The following is a 19,592-nucleotide window of genomic DNA, read 5'->3' as shown; positions in this document are numbered from 1 at the left end:
TCTTGACACAATATGTGATGCCTTTAAGCGTCATTGTTCATAAATCTTACGCATGTTACCTAGTTTTCACTTGTTGAAGTTTAACAGAGGACTATCTTGTTACGAGTGTTCTTTTTTGTAATGTAACGTGTTGCGATGTGTTCTTCTTAATGCGTACTTCTAATGACAATGCATTGTATGGTGGTCTGGTAGTTCTGTTTTTCCAGCCTTTTATTTTCTTGGTATTTGTGTGCCATGTTTACCTACACTGTTTATGAACTTATTTCTGTATAATTTTCTCTTTATTCATCATTATGTGCAGCACAGTTTGTCATAAACGCGCCAAAGTGTACATTCGGGAGTCCCGAGCTAGTCAAGCAGCTTCTCAGCTTTTTCTCCAAGCCTCTCTGATCTTCTTGATGAAAATTAAAGGAACAGATAACGTGGTTTCGCACTGCCTGCTAGATTGGAGGCGTGACAAACTTTCTGCACCTCACTTGGTTTTGCGCTGCATCCGTGACTGGCCCACACTTGACCAAAAAAAGATGTCATGTGATGGCGCTGGATGTGATGTAAAAATAACGCGCAAGTGGTGTTACAAATGTTGTCGATCTAGAACGCCATGGTGACGTCATCTCGTTATCATGACTTTTTGCATCACTCGATCTGGCGCTCACGCGCAGGTACTTCGACGCAGGACAGCAATCAAGTTTCGCAAAGACTAAGCATCTAAGACTTAGGCGTTAATAATATGGGAGTACATTTATAGGTAGCCATTGAAACAGAGCTTCTAGGGCATAAAACTTTGAATTGTCTAATATACCCGGACAGGCGTTATTTCAAGCGCATTATGTTGCGAACATGGTACAAGCAGTATTAGAGAATCGAGCTGGGCTAGTTGGTGCGTATTGACTGCAGACATAAATAATTAGCGCAAAAAACAACGGACAAGGTAAAGGCAACAGTCAGGACTCGGACAACAGATAGTTTAAGCTTAGAGCCGAGTCCAGTCTGTTGCCTTCACCTTGTTCGTTGTATTTCGCGCTAAATAGTTATGTCTGCAGTCATGGTACAAGCAATAAGCTCTGTTTTAAATGCGATCGCTTTGATCTATCTATCTATCTATCTATCTATCTATCTATCTATCTATCTATCTATCTATCTATCTATCTATCTATCTATCTATCTATCTATCTATCTATCTATCTATCTATCTATCTGCCTGTCTGTCTGTCCGTCTGTCTGTGTCTGTATGTCTTATCTATCTGGCAACCTACGTCCAGACGCTCTTGTGGTCGTCTCGTCAGCTTGACAAACATACAAATTGACATATGAGGACATGAGTGCATGGTGAACATGATTGAGAGACAGTAGGATTGGTCGTGTTGGTACAACATGATAAAGAGTGCTTAACAGCACAAACGACTGTCAGCGCTCTGCCTCCTCTCTCTTCCAACCCTTCCTGTCAACGCTCTGTCTCCTCTCTTCTATCTCCTCCTGTTGTTTGTGCTGTTAAGAACTTGGCTGACATCTTGAACATGACTGACAGGAATAACGTGACGTGTATGCTGCCAACAGCACGTCTGGTACATGCCCGCTTACCATTGCCTTTGTAACAGAGGTATGCACCGCACACGCAATTCCCAGGCAATGTCACCTTAGTTACAACAGCTACAACAGACTTTAGAAATTTTAACGCTAGAGCCCTAGTAAGCGCGTGTAGCAGAACATATCACCCGTGCATCCGGAGCGTTGTCGGTAAGCGAGAGATCAGATGGACGCAGCATATAAAGATCATGGCTCCAGCTAAAATCTAAGCCAGGCTATCTGCATGGAAGCCGAGCATTCTGCCACAGAGCCATGCCAGTTCTCGAAACTACATCGGCGAAAGCTCGCGCAAAGACGTCATATGTGGCTGCAATGCTGGTTATCAGCTTTTATAACAATGTAATGAACGTTACGTACGTATTGTTATTACTCCGCAACCTATAGTAATTCTTTGATCAGCCCCCATGGTAGACGCCAACCACTGCTACTTATGACATGAACATCATTGCGCCGTACCGTCCACTATGTTTCGATAAAACCGACGTCTATGCTTTAAAGTGAATGCTAACGTTACGTCGGAAATTAACTACCCTTTCAGCGTCAGTGTTGTAGATCTGTTTGGTAAGACCTCTATATGCATATAGCTAATCAAAGTGCAGAATTGTCAATCCACCTGGCAATGTTCGCTCAAAAAAATGCAGCATTTGCTACTATTCGCTTACTGCTTGGCATGGCATCGATTCCTGGCATTCCTAGGATCTGCCGCAATTTTTTTCAACATAGGAGCTTACTTACGGCGGTCATTTTGAGTGGTTGACTGGAGGAATATTTTGAACACTCCGCAGTTAAATCCTGGGTCAGCATAGAGCAACTGCTCAGTGCGTAAGCCAATAATGCCTGCAGAAAAAAAAAAACATATCTAGTACTACATCCTAACTGGAAGGAAAGGGGAATAACAGTTATTCTTGAGCAATATACCCTTTAAAGATGGCATAGTACTGTTCAGGCTTGCGAGGCTTGGCTTCTTTTTGCCACTTTGCCTACTTTTCTGGGCCGGCGATTTCAGGAAGAAGGTCTTGGCTACGTTTTGGCTACTTGTTCACTCGAGTTTAACAAAATTATCCCTATCTGGTGAGGTCGCAGCTACAGGTCATCGAGTATGCGTTATCACAATATGTTTGCCCAGGCGTAGTTCCAGCTCCTAAAGTCTGTTACTCTTAGTGACCAGCGGCTTTCTTGCCTACGCGCTACAACCATGCCCATGGCCATTTCTTTTTGATTTCGACTAACATGTCCACCAATTTGTTCCCTGGCCCACGCTGCTTTCTTGTTGTCCCTAAATGTTACATCTATCATTTCCCTTTCCGTTGCTCGTTGTGTGGCTCTATTAAGTGGAACCGCCTTTGTAAGGCCCTGGTTTCTGCTCCTTAGGGAAGTACCACTAAGATGCAGCTATTTTAAACCTTCCTCTCAAGCGATAGTGGTAAACTAGGAATCATGATCTGGGAGTGCCTGCCGAATGTGCTCCACCCTATTCTTCTACTTATTTCAGCCTCATGGTTCGGCTCCGCGGTAACTACCTGCCCTAAGAAGACGTATGTCTTTACCACCTGGAGTGCCTCGCTGCTTACCGGTGTTCTCTTCCGAGACTGCTGCACATTACTTTAGTTTTTAAAGACGATAGTCTTTCTTGGGGAACTTAAACGCAGAAATTTTGGTCTGTCTGTCTGTTTGTCTGTCTGTCTGTCACCCGATTCAGCCACCCGGCCAAAGTATAACCACTCTCTGAACGACCAGCCATCTTGAATTGGCGCGGCCGTTCATACTTGTGAACATACTTGTGAACATAATTGTGAAAATCAAATATTGCGCATATCTTAGGCACAACATCAATACTTAAGTATTAGGTGGTGTGTTCCTTTACTAGAAAATGCATAGATAGGTAACTCTAAAGACCCTAATGTTTCTTAGGCTCAGCTGAAAATGCTAGCGTTTCTTAGGCTGCGCTGAGAATGCGATGCTATGAGCCAGATGCGGCAGTTCAACATAGAGGAGGAGGATTCGTGTAGTACGGCTGGCACAAGGCTATCGTCTTTTAACGACATTTGCAGCGAAGCACGCAGATACGCGCCCAATTTTTTACGTAATAATTCGGAGGCCTACCATTATGTTTTCTTTTTGCTCAATTCAGTAATCATGAGCTGCAGTTTCCCGCCTGAGTTACTCATTGATGCAATGTCATCAGCGAATCGCAGGTTAGTAAGGTGCTCTCCATTACCTTGTATTCATAACTCTTACATATCTAGGGCTCTGAAAACCTCTTTAACTACGCCGTGAATAGCATTGGGATAATCATGCCTCACTAGTTTATACCCTTCTTTATTGGAATGTTCTCACTTTTTTATGGTCTAGGGTGTGCAACATGTTTAGATTTCTTCCAGTATTTTTATACATGGTTCGTCGAGGCCCTGATTCCGCAATGCCTGCATGACTGCTGAATTCTTGGCAAAATTTTTCAAAATAAATCAAGAAATATTTAGCACACTCATGCAGTACCAATTTATATTGTCACCACGAGTCTTACTTTTAGTCATTTTTCAAAAATCTGCGCACACTCAAGAAACTACAAGCTCAAGGGACGTGCCTCGGTCTTCCAAAATGTGCGTCTATAGGGGCACCTTCTGTTACAGCGCGAAATCACCCTACGTCAAAATACGTAGCCACTGATACTCTACCGGAGCATATTTTGCACCTTGCCAGGATACATTCACACCATCTTGCATCGTTACCTGCAAAATGGTCGCATGCGACATTCAGCAACGTCGTTGCTACCAATCGGGCTTCACTGCCCTCCAACCACAATGGGAGAAAATGCACTGGAAATGTCTTCAGAGAGAGTTTTCTTTTTCGCGAAAGAGGGAAAGTGTTTGACTCGGACGGCTGCGGCATAACTTAGAACTCGAGAACACATCTACACCAAGCACCTGCTCTAACTCGACCGCCATGCACTCGTCGCATCATCACAGCGTCTGATCTTGCCTGGCATTCTAGTACAATTTCAGGATTTTCACGCCATTCTGAATAATGAGCGTGAAATCGAAAAGATTTAGTTGATTTGTTCGATTAAATGAACGGTTAACAATAGGTGGATATTAATTATTTTGCGGGACACCTATTCGATTGAACGATTAATCATTCATTGATTTTACAGCCATTACTTTGTCTCCTCACCCTCACATCTTTTTCCTACCCTATTGCTATATTATACCACAGAAGGCTATACTATGCTTTCTTTTTCGCTGTTTTGGTTTCTTTCTACTTCCGACCGTAGGTATGCAGTTTCGAATCCCGCCTCACCAAGAAATTCTGTTTGTTTCATTTATTTTTATCGTCTCCTCCTACTTTCCTTTCTACAATATGTTGCCAGCGACGCGAGACGCCCTATGAGGTAGGTTCCGTTAATGATGATGATTGTTTTCTTTTAACGTCACATAGGGCTTGGTAAGCTTAAACAACTCCGCTGTCAAAAGAAACCAGTTTCGTAATCATGTTGCATGGTTGGGCAAGCTTTGCCTTTTGATACGCCACGCAGCCATCTTGCGTAGACGGCCGGTAGGTGGCAGCGCGCATTCACGCCACATCAATGAAATGTGATAGCATGCAGCTCCACTTACGCGTGACAACAGCATTCAAGGGGTAAATGAGATAAATAGTCGGTGAGTGGAAAAAGTGGAAGCTGAAAATGGCCTACAGTGTTGGAATCAAGCAAACTCTTTGTTTTTCCAGCCACACCCAGAACCGCACGCATGTACTCCTTCGTATGTCCTAATTGTTTAAAAATTGAAAGGCTTCCTATCAGCAGCAGATGGCACAGAAAAGTAGTCTTTGACGTAAATAGAGAGTGAGCTGGAATAATGTACACACTGTTTCACCAACTCAAAGCACAAATCCGCTTCTCTTACTAGAACGCTGGTTTCAGCAGTGAGGTATTGAGCTAGTTTGTTTTGCATGATTAAAATACTGCGCTATAGTTTCTTTGACAAAATAAGTTAGGGAGGACACACTTTATGAAGTGGACACGACAAGCGCAACTAGTTTCAGGTCGCTGTAGCCATATCATAACAGTGTCCATGAGATTTACGTTATGGATGTGACGCTAACAAGAAATTTTATTTTTTATTGTATATATATATACAATATAAGTTTGTGATTTTTGTCTTCAAAAGTGTTTCGATAAGCAAGGGAAATAATAGACTCATGAGATTGTATTTCACTTGTTCTTTAAGGGAAATAAATATTGTGATGAAGAAGTGCACCGTTTTTTCCCTAGGTGCGCTCAAAATTCAGAAATCGCGAAATTGGCGGAAAAGCGTTTTTTGCGGCGAGACTTTGTATATTTTTTTTGAGGCGAACAAAATTTTTTTTCGCAAAACTAACTCTGAAACCATTGTTCTGGGTGTAATGCCTAGACCTACACGAAATTTCATCACAATCGGGAATGGTGACCGGGACCTCGTGTTCGATCTTATCTGGACACACCCATGAATAACATCTATACTTTCCTCGGCTTTTTTCTCTGTTAGTTCTGAATAATGTTGTGTCTAACAAGGAATAAGGAGCCCTTAAAATTCTCATTCTTTCGTTCATTTATTGCGAAGGTCTTGTTTTGGCCGACTTGATGCACTTAGGCAGTATGCGAGGAATTATTGGTTAGCTACCAGCTCGTAGAACGATCACGTGCTTCCTGACGCCATCAGACACAAAAAAGTCACAGGTTCGCCTGAAGGGCGAAGCAATAAATGCGATAGCAAGAAATCGGAATGTCACAGGAAGAATGGCAAGCAGCTAGAAGTAGCTAGAGCGCTAACTGTCACAGTTGTTACTTCAACTAGCCCCTACTTTGGCTCTTATAGCTAGCAGATCCCTCCTTTCGCAAACCCGGCCTCTCCAGCGAGCAATGTAACCTTCGTGTGGTCTATAGCTTCAACGCAAACTTTGGTGTGAAAGCACAAGACGTACAGAATTCCCCCTCAAGAGATAATCTCGCGAGCACGTTCGACCAGACCCTGTATGTCAAAGCACAAGTTGAAGGCGCACATCCCAAGTCCGGCGAAACAATAGACAGTTTTAGAATCCGGTGCCCAAGAAATTTGCGAGACGCCAGGACGCATGCGCAGAACGCAAGCCACTCTCGGATTTTTGCGCTCGCGTTGTCCCAAGGCCCTGCAGAGCCTTCCTTTGGGCGGCAAACAAAACCGCAGAGCGCGTGACCTCAAGAGAAGAAAATAAATAAGGCGCTTGGCAGTGGCACGTGAAGCAACGGCTCACGTTCCCTGCGCGTGTCGATTCGGGTGACTAAGACACAACTTCATTTGGCTCTAGTCGGTTCATATTCCTGAGGCTAAAATTACAGCGCAAGCGCACTACTTTGCCTTCTTACTTCTTCTTTATCTATCAAGCTAGAGGACGCGCCGGAGTAGAGCGAGCGCCGCAAGGCACATTTGGCTATGCTATATGTGGTTTTGCATGCGTTACTATCATCATCAGGGCGCTCGAAGAACAACAGGAAGAATGCTTTTTCCTGCGAGCGTGCGCTTAGAGGGTTTAAATGCGCAACGTTCGTTTGTATTCTGTCGCTAGTATCCAGGAGACCGAATGAGGCAGTATAAATGCATGTAAGCCTCTGAATGCTTGTGCAGTGCTTGTGCGATTATTGTCGAGAAGTGAATCCATCACTACGTCATAGCGTTTGTGATAATTTCAAATGCGCATTATAATAAATACCATGAAAGAAAAAAATGACGCATGGTAGAATTGTCTAAGGCAGCAAGCTGCGGAGCGAGGGGTCGCAATTTGTAAACCCCGATCGAGTGTCTCGGGATTTTTTTTTTCTTCTGAATTATTATTTTTCTCGTTTTTATTTACATATACATACATAAACATATCCGGGGCATGACGGCGACGGCAAAAATCAGCCGAGAGTGTCCATATAATTGCTATCGCAATAAAAAGTGTTCCACACTCGCCGTCATGGCTACTGGCGGCGCTGAGTAACACTCCTAGGTTGAAATGGACATATATACCCCATAAAGTGAACGGGAGGATTACCGCTGCCCAAGGTCAGTGGTAGAGCATCGGACGCGTTATTTTAAAGTCGCAGGTTCGGTCCCTGCCGACGGTAAGTTATATTTTTGTCCACTTAACTTTCTTCACGTTTACTTCATAATTTCCAAAAAAATATCCCCTATACTTTCCTTGGCTTTCTTGTCTATTGGTTCTAATAATGGTTATCTCAAACATTTACAAAGACCATATGAAAACTTTGGGTTAGATAAAATGATATGACAAGCCCCTTACCTGGAGGGTGGACGATCATTGCGTCTAAGGTACCATTAGCAAACAGGCTCACACTTGTGAATGTCCCCTCCAACGTCTTGTTGACCCTACGAGTGTTGGCATTGTGTCAGCAGAGCTGGTCAATGTGTGATGTCACATGATAATGTCTTACCATTTCTCCCCTAAGCAATAACTTCTCTCAAAGAAAACGGAAGTGTTAGTTGCATTAGCAACCTTATCGACTTTGCATGTTAGCATTCTCTTTGTTGTCCGCATAGTCAATATTGTCGCATTTGCAGTGTAGAACTGTAACATAAAAACATTCATGTTGACACCGTAATCAGTTATTCGAATTATCATTGTAGAAGGTGATGCGATGATTAATTATCATAGAAAAGAAAAACAAATGGATGGTACTTGAAACAGTGTTCACCTCTTGGAAAATTCACCGAGATATTATTCTGCCGTTATAGCATAACTTATTTGTTATTCCATTGCAAATGGGACGTTTTTCTAGGAATTTCTCTTTTTACACAGCGGGATATATTTTAAATTCCTTTATCACTAAAAATGTTTCTTTTATTGACCTACTGATTAAGCATAAGGACGCATTTCGCTAACATATGATATAAGCTTATTTGCTGGGCCCACCACAGTGCCTTCTTTCAGTCTTTTATCGTTCCAGCGGTTCCAAATAAGGTATCATATACCAGTGCAGTCATAACTCGCTGTGGCATTGTATGTAGGCTTACAGAGCATGCAGTTTTAAAAACAATCTAATTTAAGAATATTTAAGAACCTCAAACCCATCCATAGGATGTTTAAATGGTGTCTGTTGTTTTGCTTTGTTGTGAATAGTGATGTCAAGAACCCCTAAAAATTTGGGAACATTTCAGATGATTAAACTGAGGTCGCATTGCGCAACTTACACTTTGTTAGATGTTGCGCTTTTTAATGGACACTAAAGAGCAAAACGATTTCATATTAGTAAAGGACTCTTTCACGATACCAAAAACACCACGCTTGCCGCAAGAAGACGCTCGCAAGAGATGCCGTGACGTCACATGTTTGGACGGCGCCTACTAGAGACTACGCAGTTCCTAATCGGTACAAATGAAGTACATTGGCCTTTGAGGGGGCCATAGACTTAACATACGAAGTTTGGGGTAATTTTGTTGAGCCAATGGCGCCAAAATACGATGAATACACTTTGAAATCCGTGACGTCACGCGGGGAAAATGCGGCGCGAAATTTAAAAATGAAACTTTGAACTTTATTTTTCCTTCTATTAATAAACCTATATTGGCGAAATTAACCACATGAGAGTTCTCAGAGCACAATTTATCGATCTAAACCGATTCTTTCTTTCTCTTTAGTGTCCCTTTAAAAAGCTATTCCTTCGCACTTCTTGGTTTCATCGTGCTGCACCATGACTTAGAAAATACAAATGCTAAGAATTTTACATATGGTGTGAAAAAGCGATATTGCTTTTGCGGTGGTAGAGTTGAGGTAGCTAGTGCTGCTAGTGAATTACGCCTGATCTATTGGACGAAAAAACCCGTATATCAGACTGTACTTCTATGATCACAGCGCACGGCGTATAAAAACGCGGACAAATGTCAAACAAAGATAACAGATAAAGCGCTGACCTCCTAATGACAATTACAGAAGAAGTGCAATGGAATATAAGGGAGAAGAGACAACGTGAAAAAATTAAAAGGCGGTTATGTAAGTTCATGTGCGCCTATCTTTCGTTTAATATTTATTGGCATTACACGAGTTCATTATGTAAAGTATTAGCAAATTGTAACCTATCCTAAGCTATCTGCAGCATGGGTGTAGTTTTTATATAAATTAAAGCTGCAAAATATGTCCTTGGACTCAATTACTAGAAGCATAATGTGCTGGGACGCACACTGTTTATTATGGGTACCAATCTACAGGGAGCATATGCCGACGAAAAAAAAAACTGCCTGCCCAATGTTCTTTGAACTGCTTTTAAGAACGAATACTTACACATGTATGGTATGAAATTGAAACCTCATTTAAAAGATTTTACATTTAATTTATCCAGGAGTAAAGTGTTTTCTTCGAGTTACTTGCGTATTTCTTTTACCAACATTTTGCGGTGGTTACAGCGCCCAACCAGCCGCTGGAATCTCTTTACAGTCGCATAGAACCAATGAATTGAACATGGACCACACTCATCAATTTTTTTTACGGTAAGTTTGTTTAGTGATTCATATAAATAAATTTTGTCAGAGGTGAGAGTTGAGCTATTTTTTACGAAATGACGTGAGACATAATTACAGACAACTAACAAAGGACGATGTGAAGAACACCGACAGGACCGCGTCATGTCTATTTTTCTTTCATTTGTTTTTCTGTCGCAAATTAGTTATGTCTCAAATAGAACTACATGTTTGGTAATATATAGCAGTTCGAAATCCCAAGAACTAATAGGCATCACGTATAGAATACACCATACATCATATGCTCTTTCACTTTCAATAAACAATTTTTCCGCGGACTTTAACTTCAGCGAGCAAAGAATGAAGGACTGCTGTATTCACGTAAACAATACAGACTTTGCTGAGATACCAAAGCGATCAAGTTTGCCAGAGGTTACAGAATCTGCTGAATAATGCACATATACACTTATCATGTTAAATTACAAACCAATCACTAAGTGAGACACTGGAATTTGGTTCTCGAAAGCGCAACCCGAGTTTATAAAACTGCATCTTGAAGTCTTCATTCTTACTCCATGCTCCCATGTGGCTTTGTCATATTTTTCTTTAAGTTTGACGTTGTACTAGCCGGTTTCATCAGTTTTGTAATGGCTTAGAAAAACTGCATACATGAATTTCTGGCATCAATAAACACTAAGCTGCTATCTTCTAATTTTTGCTTTGTATTTGTCATACTCTTGTCCTCGATATTCGCCACCAATATCGCTTAGCGCAGAAGGTCGAATTTGTGGCTCGTCTTGCATGAACAATGGTTTAAGCCTATTTAGCACACACTACTGATTTTCCAGCGCAAAGATTAACGCAACGGTGTCGTATAAAGGCGCTCCATTTAGCTTAATTGAGAACGCAGGGTTAAGTACATCACCATGTTCGTTGTACGCCTACACAAGCATTGCAACCTTGGACGGGCTCGCAAGTGAAGATCAATTTTTTTTACTATTGAGCGCAAGGTCATCAGTCTGCAATTTCGAAACTGCAGACGTTTGAAAACGGCTTACGTGGGCATGGCGTAAGGATGTCTCCAGCGGGTAATTATATTTATTTCTAAGCTGATTCTTTCTTTTACAGCAGCAAAATTCAGCACGCATTCGTTGCATTTATTGCACTTCTTGTCTTCTACTCATCCTTTCACAACTTCAAGGCATAGATTGCAAAGAAGCAGCAGCAGTGAAAACAACTGATCTGTATCTCTAAAGGCTTTTCCAAAGCAGAGATGGCTGCCGCGCGTCAATTTCCCGTATATCTCATGAGAGGGAGGCAGTAGTAATGAGTTCCTCTTGAGTGTGCTTGTCGGGGAAAAGCATGGACAGTTGTAAATGGGGCAGGGCGGTGGCGATATCACTCTTGGCAGTAGAAACAGACAGAACGTTCCTGGGACGTCATTTATGACAGACCTCTCCCTCACTATTAGCAACACGCAAAGCGTAGACTGCCAGTAAATCCTGCACACCTTCTCGCAGAACGTGGTGAAGCCACACTAGATGCCACATCCTCACCCGGAAGCTTGCAGTTGTCCACAGCTCGCTACACTTACTTTCACGTTGGCCGACGCTGATGGAATAAGGATGTCAATTATGGACGTATATTCAGTTAGCTGCCGGTGAAGCACTCCACTATCACCTTTTCCGATAGATTCAAATGCAATACAGATGGGCACACAGGTGTATTTTAGCTAATTTCGTTCAATGTTGTTTGATAACAGATAAGTTATATTGGTAAAGGGCACGACCTGTTATCGAAGCAAATTTTATGGGCGCAACGTGCACAGATAAACAGGTGAGCTTGTTCACGACCGCCGCAGCGACATTTATGGCTGATGGCCCCTTCAGCGGCCTTAGCGGCCCTCATTGACGTGTCTACGGTAAGTCGCTGTGGCGCGGCATTGCTAGTGCTAGACGCATTATGCCGTTATGCGGCGCATGTGTATAGAAGGAGGAAATGGCTGAGTAGCTCAAACTTCCCATTAAAGGGTTTCACCGTGATCAGCGCCTCCTCTATTTTTTTTCAGTGTCTGAACAAACGCTCTCACTGGGCCGTCAAGCGGGCGCTCCACCTCCGCTCGCCGCTGCCGCCTGTCTGTGCTGTGCGAGTTAACTATGGGAAGCTGGCACTGGGCGGCCGCGCGTATTACGAAGCTCACGAATTCCTGTTTGCATCCGAGTTCAATTGCATTTGTGCTTCTCGCAGGCTTTCACATCTACAGGGGGATGGAAACGCGAGCATAGCAGCGCGCTGTTTTCATCACGCTCTGACTGTGGTGGCAGTAGAAAGGCGCTAGAGGGTCTTCGATTGTATCAGGGAGGACTCCGTCTTTTCATCAATCATACAGGCTACCACTTGAAAATAAATGCGAAACAGCATGGAATGTAAGTACCGCGTGTTCGCATTTTTTTTTTCATCCCCACTGTACGTATTCCGCAGGCAGTCTGTCAGGCCGTGCTGTCGGTTCGGCGCTTGCATTCGAGTTGACAGCATTCGCGGCTCATTATCTATTTCAGGCAATTGCAGCCACTTCATTCGCATGCCTTAGTATGTCGTTACTGCTGTGTTCCACTCTGCGAACGTAACGGAAATAAATCACAATTGTCTTTTTTATTTCCCTTTATTGAACAAGAAAAAAAAACTCGCAGGGCCCCTTATACATTCATCTAAGACGACTGAAAGGCGAAAGCCATCCGCTTTTTTTCCCTTCCCATTCAATGTATTGAAGATTCCCTGTCTTCCGAGATTTTTCTGCACCTGACGTGGTTTTCTTACAGCCTCAATGATCGGAGGCACTGCAAGCTTTCTGCACCTCAGATGGTTATGCATTGCTTTCGTGATCGGCCCATTTTGACCAAGCAAAGATGTCGTATGACGACCTCACGTGATGTGACCTCACGATGACCTCACAAAGATTTATAACTGTGACGTCATCACGTCATGATTTGTCGCACCACTCGTGTTGACACCGCCGACGGTGAATATTCGCGTTTGATGAGGCAGCTAGGGCTTTCGCCTTAATACACCGTTCGGCTGTCCCTCCGTGAAATTCCAGCTGCCGCTGGTATTCGGGAGAGGTGGCTTGCAGTAATTAGGCGGGATAATTGGTCCCCTAATACATATTCAAACTACACTAGAATATGCAGCCGTCATTTACGACCCGAAGATTTCATAGAATATCGGAAACGGCCGCTTAAGAAGGATGCCGTAGCGCCAGTCTTTACAGACTACCCTTCACGCTTGTAGCCCAAGGTGACAATTCAACCAAGCTCAGCAAGTATCGCTAAACGTGACCGTGCTGCGTCCGAAAAGTCAACGAGTGCCTGTAGTACCAGTAGCAACGCTGCCTCGCGATCACCACCCTGTGCATGCAGCGCTGACATTAGGTCCCGAAGCTGAAGAATCGGAGCCCATGGACACCACATGCGCTACCAGCGAAACAACCGAGAGTCATCATGTACCGTGTCACAATAATGCGCGCACAAGGCTGGGCAGGCTGCCCAATGCGACAAAAGCGTCCAGGTCGACAGCCTTTCGGCCACTACATTGCTCACTACCGAAAAGGCGAAATGGAAGACAAAAGAAAGAGCTGAGGGTCCGGTTTCTGAGGCTACATCAATCCGTAGACAAATGCAAAGACGAACTCAAGCAACTAACAGGCCGCATTTTTCACGGATATCACATTGGCTCAAGTTGAGAGTTGGCACTACGACTGTAGACTTGAGCAACAGCGTCTCTTCACGCACATCAGCCAGCGCTGTAGGAAGAGAAAGAGATTCTTTATTTGGGAAAAATTAGGTGAATAGTGGGGGTAAGTGACGCAGAAACTGTCTCTCAGGCGAGGACACCACAACCGCGACACCTGGGGGGAAAGGGGAGAAACGTATAGGAGAAGTTAGAGTTAGAGTGGAGGAGGAGGCCTGGGGGAGTTAAAAACATGACTGGGGGGCGAGGGGAAAAAAGGAACACGCGATAAGCACATGACAGGGAAAAAAAACCACGGGAGTTCCGTTTGTTGGGGGCTTGGTCGGCGTGGTTCAGAGAAGACGGTCGGCCAGTTGCGCGGCTTCGATGTAGTTGAGGACCGTGCGCAGTGCAGGGCGCACGCGATGGGCTGATCCTACCGGGTGCAGAATGTCATCTACCGTGGCAGACGGAAGTCCCAGCTGCTTGAAGGCACGAGCGAGCGCTTCGCGGTGGGTGGAGAGGGCGGAGCAGGAAAGGAAGAGATGCGCCACGGTTTCCCTCTCTCCGCAGTCACTGCAGAGGGGCGAGGGCGCACCGCGGAGGCGGTGCCGGCGCTCAGCAGGCCAGACGGAACCTGTCCGCAGTGCGAGGAGGAAGGACCGCTCTTTCCTGGTCAGCACGTTTTCCGATAGAATGCGTGGTGGAGAGCCGGCGGCCGTGCGCTCGTCGGGGTGGTTTCGCACGAGCTCTCGCCAAAGGTTTCGGCGCGCTGAGTCCACGGAGTCCGCGCACGTTGTCAGTGGAACAGCTGGGTCGTGTGCTGTCTTTGCCAGGTCACCGGCAGCCTCGTTCCCTGCGATGCCAACGTGCGACGGTATCCACTGGAGAGCCACGTCGCATCCGTGTTCGCGCAGACTGTGGAGTGACGACGCCACACTTTGTGCGAGTGGGCGGGCGCGTTCCTCTTTGGCGAGGTGGCGGAGGGCAGACCTCGAGTCGGTGTATATTGTCGCGCGTGTGACTTGCGACGTTTCACGGATGAGGTCGGCAGCAAGGTGTATTCCTCCAGCTCAGCCGTGGTGGAGGAGGCGCGGTAGGCGAGCCGCGCTGGCAGCGGCCGCAGAGTAAGCACGGAGGCTGGTACCGTGCTGGTAAGCACGGAGGCATCAGTGAAAAAGTGTGTCCTTCCATCAAGGTCCTGGTCCATTCTGGCTGCGGCTTCCTGCGCGATAGCACAGGCCGGTGTGTTGCGCTTCGAGCGCACGCCTGGGAGCTCGTCGATGGGGAGCGGCACTCTTTGGTGAGGGGGGGGGGCACAGGGGAATCTCGGTTGCGGAGTCCACGATGATAGAGTCAAACGTGTCGAATAGTGTTCCGACACGCGAGTTGGGCAGTGCCGGCAACTGGGACAGGATGGCGGCCCCATCCGGTGCATGTTGGAGGCGCTCGAGGTGGTAGAGCGCGCGCAGTTCGCCTATGAGTGACGCCGGCCAGGCGCCTGTCTCCGCGAGCGTGGCAACCACTCTCGAACCGCGCGGGAGTCCGTGACACATGCGGAGAACTCGGCGATGGTGAGCGTCGATGGCACTCCACTGTATGGGGCGAATGCTGCACAGAGGAAGCGCGTAATGCACTTTGGACATTGCCATGGCCTCGTAGATGTTCATCGCGAAGGAGGCCGGGCATCCGGCTCCTCGCGCGAGAATCCGTCGGACCGCACCCTCGACACGGCGTGCTTCACGTCTCACACGGCTCACCTCCAAGTTCCACTTTAGTCAATGCTCTATGGTGATACCAAGATAGCGGACGTGGGTTTTCCAGGGCAGCGGAACACCGTGGAGTGTGATGGGGTGGGTTGTGCGCCGTTCACTGGCACGCGGGTGGACGAGGAGTGCCTCTGTTTTGGCGGCCGAGATGCGCAGTCCTATGCTGTCCAGGAACCCGGCGACGGCCTCTAGGGCGTTCTGGAGGCACTTACGCACCCTGGCGAGGCATCGGGTGGGGCCGCGCACATACAGGGCGATGTCGTCCGCGTAGGTGACCGCGTGCACAGTGAAAGCGTCTTGTTTGGGAAGGCACTCGGTGAGCGGTGCTAGAGCCAAGGTAAAAAGAAACGGGCTCAGCACGCTTCCTTGTGGCACTCCGGTGGTGACAGGGCGGTGCGTACTGTTCGCCTTCCCCACACGGACAGTCAATGAGCGGTCCGCGAGGAAGGCTTCCCCAGGCAGCACACAACGTCGGGCCGATATTGGTTTTACGGCGGCTGTGCGCGGCCCCACCTCGGGCCAGCATTGCCAGCCTGGCGCCGATATCGGCGGAGCCGCTGACTTTTGCCGGCAAAATCGGGCCGATTTTGCCGCCTTTCAGCCAATGTTGGTCTTTCACCGGCAACATAGGGCCGAGCTATCCTGCCTTCTGCCGTCTTCCCGCCGATATCGGCTTAGCCGATTACCTTCACCGGCAACATTGGGCCGAGTTTGCCGGCGTTTTGCTGTTCTTCCGCCGATATCGGCATAGCCGATGGCTTTCACCGGCAACATTGGGCCGAGTTTGCCACCGTTTTGCCGTACTTTCGCCGACATCGGCCGAGCCGATGGTTTTCACCGGCAACATTGGGCCGAGCATGCCGTCATTCTGCCGTGCTTCAGCTGACATCGGAGCCGATGGCTTATCGACGATGTTGGAACTTTCTTGTCTCCCTTCAGACAGTTATACATGCCCTGTTGAGAACGTCCTCCTGCGTCGCGGCGCTCCAAAAGTCCTCGTCACCGACAGAGGTACGGCTTTTACGGCAGAGCTAACGCAAACCATCTTGAAATAGAGCCACACAAGTCACCGACGGACATCACCCGCAGGCGAATGGCCTCACCGAGCGGCTAAATGAAACCCTCGCCGACATGCTGGCAATGTACTGTACGTCGAACACATGACATGGGACGCCATAATATCTTCCGCACATAACCTGAAGGTTAACACGGCAGTGTAAGAAACGGCGCACTATGACGCCGTTCAAACTAGTTCACGGAAGCACCTCAACGACGCTGGACGCCGTGTTGCCGGCCGTCAGTGACGAGAATAACCTGGACGTTGCGCTCTACCTTTAGCCCGCCGAAGAAGCCCGGCAGCTCGCCCGCCTAGGATACAATCGTAATGCAATAGAGCATTAGGCGCTTGAATATTTGTAGCTTAAGCTGTAGAATACCGCTACATGGATTGCTGTACTAGCACAAATAACAAAGTTCAAATATTGTACCGTGCTAATGCCGCACGTACGACTCGGGGCGCGAAGTATCGCCGACTGAATAGCTTGCATTCTCTTATTCGTTTCTGCTATGACAATGACTAACAACTATCACTAGCACAGTCACTTTTCTACCAAAAAAAGGTGGTCTTTAGAAGAATAACTGACTGAAATTAGATGGCCACTTCGTTGACCAGTTGTTCAACGCTATCAAAAATGTTGAAACGTTATAACACATACCATTAACTTCATGGGCCAAATTCGAAGTACTTCTGTTTCGTAAATGTTTTTGCCACTGGTCGGCCGACTTCGCTAATGTATCCAGCATCAAAATTCACCCAAACATTCCCGCACGAATGCTTTTAGCGGAAGAAGTTTTATGTGAATACTAATTCTGTGCATAAATCGAGCCTGTCATCATATTTATAGCGCTATATCCTTTCAGCCGCTGAATGTGTGGCGCCAGCGCTCATATACTACACGGACAGTTTCCGATCTCTGTGTTTACACATATTTACTCACGCGCGTGTTTGGGTGAAGCGTAACAAGCGCATTTGCTTCAGTGATGTCACATAATTTTACTTTATGAAAATAGTAAAAGCTCAGCAAGGCGTGTTGCTGAGCTAGTTGGTTCATTACTTGAGAAAAATAGGTATGGTGCAAAAAAGACCGGGCGAAGTGAAGACACGTTTTGTCGTTTGAATGTTTACAAATCAACTAGCCCGCTGACCATCTTTAACGAACTGACAAACACGTGTTTGCCACGTGTTTGTCAGTTCGCATTTGCACTTCGTTGCCGTCCATTTTGCGACATACATATCTTTTTCAAGTAAAAATCTCGCTCAACGATTGCTTCCCACGTGCTTTCAGAAACAGTCGCATAAAATTATTATTATGGCACGTGAAATACGATGAAAAATGCGGCTCCAACGTGGTGTACGCAAAGTTTTCATGCAGCGACATGTGGCAACAAGTGATGCATTGAAAATTCGACGAACGCCTTTCTCAAACGGCATGCCCATAGACATGCTGGGGGGATCGCACACCATTGTGGTAGGCTGAGCCGTGCTTTCAAGAAGGGAGAATTCGCATTTTTTTTTCGTCTTCTTCAACCTCTACCCCCCCCCCTCCCTCCCTTCCCCTCGTTCAGCGTCATTGTCGCGAAACTCGCTTGACCAGGCAGGGTAGGGTAGCCGTCCAGACGGAGGGACAATCGTAGCTGCGGGAGCAGGTTTTTTTCACTCCGACCAGCAGAATTCTTCAAGAAGTGCGGTGTGTGGACATGTGTGGTGGAAAGTCAAAATCGTGCACGAGACGGATACGCGGCAGGATTCCGGCATTGTTTTCGGCAGAGATCACCGCAGCGAGAAACCAGTGGCCCCCTGCTTCCATGTTGAACTCGCTCACCTCATATAAGGCCGCGTGTTCACTGCTGTTACGTGTCATCAGATTTTTGTTCTCTTCTTATCGCGTATTCTCTATTGACCATCGTGTTTTGTGTATTCTGATATGGTGCGCTTGCATTTTTTATTCGCTCGTGTTTTTAGCGATCCAACGGGCACACGTGAGTGGTTTTTATGCACGATTCCTTTCTGTTACAATCTTACCTTTAGATTAGGAATGCGTGCGTGTCTATCTTGTTTAGATGTAGAGTTCATGGGATCTTGTGGTACCGCTCGCAATGTTTCTCGCGTCGCGTGCAGCAGTTTATCCATCTTTTTGGCCCTTAAGATATCACTGAAAAAATTGCAATTCCCGCTTAAAGGATAACGCTAATTTAATTGCCAGTCATGTGTTGCGAATGCCTACCGTTCCTTGGTGAACTTAATAAACGTGGGGGGGGGGGGGGGAGTGCTCCTCTGCTCGTAATTAGCTCACGCGTATACACAATCTTCTAGTCTAGTTGCCACTCTTAATCTCGCTTTTTCGGCAAGCCGCCTAACATTATCTTTCTTTTCTTCGGGTCCGTCTTTAATCCTACTTTAATGCTGCCTTCGTTTACATCTCCAGAATTTTTTTCGTGATTCGGCACCGTCGTTACTGAAAAGCGCGATATCGTCCGCAAAACGCAAGTAGCTAAGATATTCTTCGTTAATCCTTATTCCTATTTTTGCCCGTTCTAGTTCTTTCAATATTTATAGTGAATGTGCCGCGCATAACGTTGAAGAGATTGTAACTCTTCGCATAGGCGTGCGCACAGTGGGGCAGGGGGGCGGCCGGCCCCCGTAGTCACTTAAGAAGAGGTGGGCGCAAGGTCTGCCAAACACATTGACTTAATAGGAAGGGGGGGGCCGCGATGAACCTTCGCCCCCCCACCCCCTCTGAAGGGGAACCCTGCTCACGCCTATGATTTTGCGCCTGATCCCATTCTCGATTAGGATTGTCCTGCTTTTTTTGAGGAATACGGTGGCTGTGGGGTTGTTTTAGATGTTGGCTACGGTATCTATAGATGTTTAGATATTCCTTGATGGCATAATTATTCCGGAACTGCTGGCGTGTGTTCATATCTGTGAATAAATTTGTGTTTATCACCTTGCAAATGTGTTGCTCCTTAATTTCTCAGACGC

At 46.2% G+C, this 19,592-nt stretch overlaps 1 long non-coding RNA gene across 1 annotated transcript in view; it reads right to left on the bottom strand.

Annotated features, from left to right (window-relative positions):
* Window positions 1–7,883: 7,883 nt before the first annotated feature.
* LOC119373225 (uncharacterized) overlaps window positions 7,884–19,592 on the bottom strand; it is a 28,168-nt gene continuing 16,459 nt past the window's right edge. Inside the window, exons 2-3 of the long non-coding RNA XR_007414353.1 lie at window positions 8,036–8,169; window positions 7,884–7,970 (exon numbers count right to left, since the gene is read on the bottom strand). This is a non-coding gene — a long non-coding RNA (uncharacterized LOC119373225). The remainder of the gene's footprint in view (window positions 7,971–8,035; window positions 8,170–19,592) is intronic.

The sequence above is a fragment of the Rhipicephalus sanguineus genome, chromosome 11 (assembly GCF_013339695.2).
Source record: "Rhipicephalus sanguineus isolate Rsan-2018 chromosome 11, BIME_Rsan_1.4, whole genome shotgun sequence".
Lineage (NCBI taxonomy): Eukaryota > Metazoa > Arthropoda > Arachnida > Ixodida > Ixodidae > Rhipicephalus > Rhipicephalus sanguineus.
The sequence above is the reverse complement of the archived record's forward strand: the minus strand, read 5'-3'. Positions and strand labels throughout refer to the sequence as shown.